Raw genomic sequence first — 6000 nt, 5'->3', positions numbered from 1 at the left:
TCCTCCTCCTCCTCCTCTTCTTCTTCTTCTTCTTCTTCTTCTTCGTTGGTCAAGAGGCTTGAACTCTGGGGTATGGGTGCTGTACCTGAACTCTTCTGCTCAAGGCTAGTGCTCTACCATTTGGGCCACAGTGCTACTTCCAGTTTTCTGGTGGTTAATTGGAGATAAGAATCTCATAGGCTTTCCTCCAGGGCTGGCTTTGAACTGTGATCCTCAGATCTCAGGCTCCTGAGTAGCTAGGATTACAGGTGTGAGCCACCAGTGCCTGGCTTCTTTTTCTTTACTTCCTTCTCTTTCTTTCTCTCTTTCATTTTTCTTTCTTGATTTTCTTCTCTTTTTCTCAGACCTTAACTATATGACCACTTATTACAAATGTTGTAGTTGTGCTAACTCATTGAATATTCACAGTCTTAATTACAACCCTACTTAATAGATGAGATGATTAAGGTTGGAGACATTCAGAACTGTACCCAGATCATATGGCTATGAAACAGGTGATGGTTTGATGGGAATCTTTATTCCTTGGTAGCTCATGAGAGCCAAGTTTGCATCATCTTTTCATATAGACTAGAGGCTGGAGGCATGGCTCAAATGGTAGAATACCATAACCTATGGGCAAAAGCTTCAAGTTCTGGTTCCAGCAAAACAAAATAGCCTCAACATACAGACCAGGCTCTGCCACCTCCCAGAATGATCAATAACTCACAATTGCTTACGATTATCTGTCATATCCCTGAAATTTTCACATTTCAACCATTTCCAAGAGGGCCATCCACATGATTCCTAAAAGATATTAAATGTATTCCAGTTCTAAGTGCATCTTCTATCCTCCCTCCTTAATTAGGCTGAGGGACTCTACTCCTGCAAAAAGTGGAAGAAATTCTATTTATTAAATCCCTCATTTGACAAGCAGTTATAGGTATGCATGCAACATGGCATCATTTGAAAAGTGTTTAAATTTGAGAGTCGTTTAAATTGTGTGTTTGACAATTACTTGCTCAAGGTCACACAACTTGTTATTTAACCTTTCAATGTCTCAGGTCTCCAATGTAAAATGGGTTAATGAAAATATTGACCTCACATAGTTATTATGAGATTATATTCATAGGGAATACTGAAAACAGTGTCTGGCACGTAGTAAGCACCAAGGTATTATTAAGTAGATATTTAAGGAAAAGAAGTATACTAGGGAGTGGAAGAAAAGGCCTCACAGCTGAGGATACTTTGATTCCTTCAATAGATACCTTCATGTACTAAGCACTAAGTACAGGGTGTATCCCTTACAGCTAATATTTACAAACCATTTGAAAAACCTAGGAACATGCCAGAGCAGCAAATGACTGGGCAGTCAGGAGAGCCTTGTCACAAATGAACACAAGGGCTGGAAATGTGGCTTAGTGGTAAAGTATTTTCCTAGTATGCATAATGCCTTGGGTTCAATTCCTCAGTACCACAGAAGCAGAAAAAAAAAAAAAAAGAAAGAAAGAAAAGAAAAGCGAACACAAGGTGAGGCCTCCTGGAGAAGAAATTTGCCAACAAATTGCTAGAGAATGGGTTATATGTAAAGTGGCTGTGACAGGTGCGTGTGCACAGGACACATATGGAAGAAGAAAGAAGAGTATCTTGGATCACTTGAAGGTTGGATACATGACAGATGGGTAGGAAAAATTTGGCACCAGCTTGTCAAAGACTTCAAGTTCTTTGCAAAAGATTTTGGATTTTATTCTTATATGTAGTGACAACAATGGAAAAGGTTTAGAATTACAGGCTCAAACAAGGTAATAGGATCCAGATCAGATGAGATCTGAAGTCAGGACTCCAGTACAGAAATACTCCTGGTGATGAATGCCATAGAATCCCAGCCACAGGGATGGAGAAAAGTATGTGTTTGGAGGATGAGAGGAAGAATACCTATTGGAATATAATGACTGATTAGAGTAGAAAGGAAGGGTGATAATACCCTATATTATCTAGCCAGTAATATACTGTTGGAAAAATTTTATAAGTGTAATAATCTTCCCTTATTTAGGATATACATTCTAAGATTCACTGTAGATGCCTGAAACCATGATAGCACTAACTTTTTCTTTTCTTTTTGCCAGTCCTCAGGCTTGAACTCAGGGCCTGGACACTGTCCCTGAGCTCCTTTTGCTCAAGGATGGCACTCTACCCCTTGAGCCACAGCACCATTTCTGGCTTTTTCTCTTTATGTGGTACTCAGGAATTGAACCCAGGGCTTTATGCATGCTAGGCAAGCATTCTACCACAAAGTCACATTCCCAGCCCAGTACTAAATCTTGTGTATAATCATTGTAATAGTCATTCTGATAGCTGAAAGAACTGCTAATTGACTAACAGACAGGTAACACCCACAGCATGGTTACACTGGACAAAGGGATGATTTACATTCTGGGTTGGACAGAGCAAAATAAGAGAATCCATCATGTTATTCAGAGCATCATATAAATGAAAACCTATGGAGGTTTAGTGGTAGAGTACTTACCTAGCATGCCCTATGTTTGATCCATAGCAATGTAAAACAAAAAAGAAAAGGGGGGAAAAGTGAAAACAAATTATGTATTGTTTACTCAGGAATTTTTCCATTTAATGTTTTCAGACTGCAGTTGATGGAGAGTTAACATGAACCATGTAAAGCAAAATTGTAGAATCAAACCATGGATAATTGGGGGTTTAACAGCTAACGATAGCAGACAAAAGACAACCACTGTATTGGCAGTATAACTGAAAGAACATGAGTTTTTTGGAGCTCCAAACAAATGAATTCTAATTAAGTCTTTACCATTGGCTGATTCTGTGTTTACTGTGGATAGCAATCCTCCTTCATTTTGTTATGATTATTCATAAAGTACCTATATATAAACATTCAGTATGGGAGTATTGTGAGATTTGAAAATAAACCATGGTCAAAAGGTTCATGCCAGAGAGCAGGTGGGGCTTTGAATGAGGTGCTTTTGTTTTTAATTCTTTTTAAATTTTTTAATGTTATTTTTATTGTGAAAATACCATATACAGGGATTACAATTACATGAGCAAGGTAATGAGTACATTTCTTATCAAGCATTGTTCCTTCTCCTTTGTTTTTCTGCTACCCTCCCTGCCCTCTCATCTCCACTACACCCCCCCCCACACACACCAAAGTTGTAAAGTTCGTTTTTCAACATAGCATCTTGTACATCTCATTGTTGCAATGGGTTCACCTGTATCCCTATTTAAACAATTTGTTTTTTTCCCTTACTCTCCCCAAATTATACCAACATCAAATACAGTGAAAACAGGGGTTATATCGGAGGGACATACAAAGCAGCAATATAATCATCTTATAAATATGTTAGAAATAATAGCAAGAAAGAAAAAAAAAAACACTTGTGTCCTTATCTTGGGGTTCATTTTGCCTAACATCATCTTATATGACTTTTTCTGCTTGTCTCAGACATATACTAGTTATTGCAAATAAGGGAAACCATGGTGTTTTAAAATCTTTTATCAAGATAAAATTACATACCCTATAACTCACCCATTTGGAGTTTAAGTCAGTGTTGTTTACTATATTCAGAGTTGTGCAACCACTTTTACAATCTAATTTTAGAACACTTTTATCACCTCTAAAAGAAATCCAATACCTATCAGCAATCACTGGACAATCTTCCCTACTGACCCGCCACAGTCCTAGGCAAACACAAATCTTTTTTTTTCCCCTGAGTTTTCTTTTTCCTCTGCCAGTCCTGAGGTTTGAACTCAAGGCCTGGCACTGTCCTTGAGCTTCTTTTGCTCAAGGATAGCACTCTACTACTTTAGCCACAGCATCACTTCTGGCTTCTTCTGTTTATGTGCTACTGAGGAATGCAACTCAGGGCTTCATGCATGCTAGGCAAACACTCTACCGCTAAAGCACATTCCCAGCTCTCCCCCACATTTTTTTTTAAATCTGGGTTTCACTATATAGCCAAAGCTGGTCAGAAACTCATAATCCTCCTGCCCCAGCCTCCCAAGCAGTGGCGTCACAAGTATTGGTTTAAACTACTTTCTCTGTAGATTTGTTCTTCAATTCTTCTGATGATTGGGTGAAAGTAACTTCTACCCTGAAAATATGCACAAATCTGGTGTGTAATTTCTATGTAGGAAGCCTTAGATTAAAATTTACAAAATAGTATTTTTAATACATTCCAACTTAGTAGTGTTTACTGAGTTGGCCCCAAAGGGAGGAATCCTCGTGGTGGTGTAGGGGGCAACAGTGAACCCTGGTAATTTTCACATGCACAATTTGCTCCCAAATTTCCACAGATAAATCTCCACTCTGGATGTCAGCTATGGAGTTCCAACTCATTTACCTTCACCATCTGTTTCCTCTGAAAGCAGCAGAAATTTAAAGGATTTTAGCCAGCAGTCAAGATTAGTGAAAGCTATTGGGATACAATGTTATTAGATGCGTATCACTAGTAAGTAATATGCTAACAATTATTGATCTTAGTTTTTCAGGTCTAGGAATATCATTGAACCTGCTCTGTATATGATATCACTATGAAGATAGCTTCTGTCAATCTCTATTTTGTATCAAATTCACTCCACACAAGCCAAGAAAAGAGTATGGAGAGTGAACTCAAACCTTAAATAGTTAAACACACACACACAAAAGCAATGTTTGAGCTAGCTCCCTCTAGAAGAAGTATGTCTTCACATTTCTATTACCTAAGACCTCAGATTAACACTTTAAGAAGCCATTGTTCTGGCCTCTTTTAAAATAAATGAAAACTTGAATTAAAAAAATGATTTTTTGCAGGGTGCTGGTGGCTCACGCCTGTAATCCTAGCTACTCAGGAGGCTGCAATCTGAGGATCGCGGTTCAAAGCCAGCCCGGGCAGAAAAGTCCGTGAAACTCTTATCTCCAATAAACCATTAGAAAACCAGAAGTGGCGCTGTGGCTCAAGTGGTAGAGCGTTAGCCTTGAGCTGAAGAGCTGAGGGACAGAGCTCAGGCCCAGAGTTCAAGCCCCATGACTGACAAAAAAAAAGGAAGTGAAAAAATGATTTCTTGGTTTAGATTTTGATTATCATGTTAGTTAAAGGTTCCTTTTTAAAAAAGAAATAGAAATAATGTGAAAGCACACACGGACTCAAGTACCTCTGTTTACACTGGGTTTGTCTTCCAGCTCAACTTTTTTTTTTTTTTTAAGATTATTACAAGGTTTATTAGAGGTGCCATATTTCTCCAAAGAGGGAGTACATGGCACCTGTCCTTATCCAGGTAGCAGGAAGGCCTCCAGCTCAACTTTTCTAACCCCAAAGTCTTCATAATATTTTTTTTTCTTTTCTTTTCTCTTCTTTTCTTTTTTTGGTTATGGGGCCTGAACTCTGGGCCTGGGTGCCGCCTCACAGCTCTTCAGCTCAAGGCTAATGCTCTACCATTTGAGCCACAGCGCCACTTCTATCTTTTTCTGCTTATGTGGTTCTGAGGAATTGAATCCAGGGACTCATGCATGCAAGGTAAGCACTCTACCACTGAGCCACCTTCCCAGCCCAAGTTTTATAATTCTTAGGTTTATTTATTTATTTGTTGGTCATGGGCTTGAACTCTGGGCCTGAGTGCTATCCCTAACTCTTCAGCTCAAGGTGAGCGCTCTATCACTTGAGCCACAGCACCACTTCCCTTCATGATCTTTTCACTAGAGGCAAGAAGAGAGGTGGGTTTGTTTTGTTTTTGTTTTTTTAATTTCAGAGCTTGTAAACTCCTTCCTATTTCATGCTCTTTTGCTTGCTTTTATTCCTGTTTTTTTTTTCTCCTTTAAGTCTTTGCAAGGCTGTTTTCTTCTGATGCAGGTTTCAGCTCAAAGGGCTTTGTGACTCAATTGTATGAGAATTTTTGTTCCTTACCTCACACTTCATAATTCATATTTCTTCCTGAAAATGATCGTGGCAATGTATTAACTCCCTGTTTATTTACTTCAGAATGTAACTGCCATGAAAGCAGAAAAATAGGGGCATT

The sequence above is a fragment of the Dipodomys ordii genome, unplaced genomic scaffold (genome assembly GCF_000151885.1).
Source record: "Dipodomys ordii isolate 6190 unplaced genomic scaffold, Dord_2.0 Scaffold51, whole genome shotgun sequence".
Lineage (NCBI taxonomy): Eukaryota > Metazoa > Chordata > Mammalia > Rodentia > Heteromyidae > Dipodomys > Dipodomys ordii.
This window is presented reverse-complemented; position numbering follows the sequence as displayed.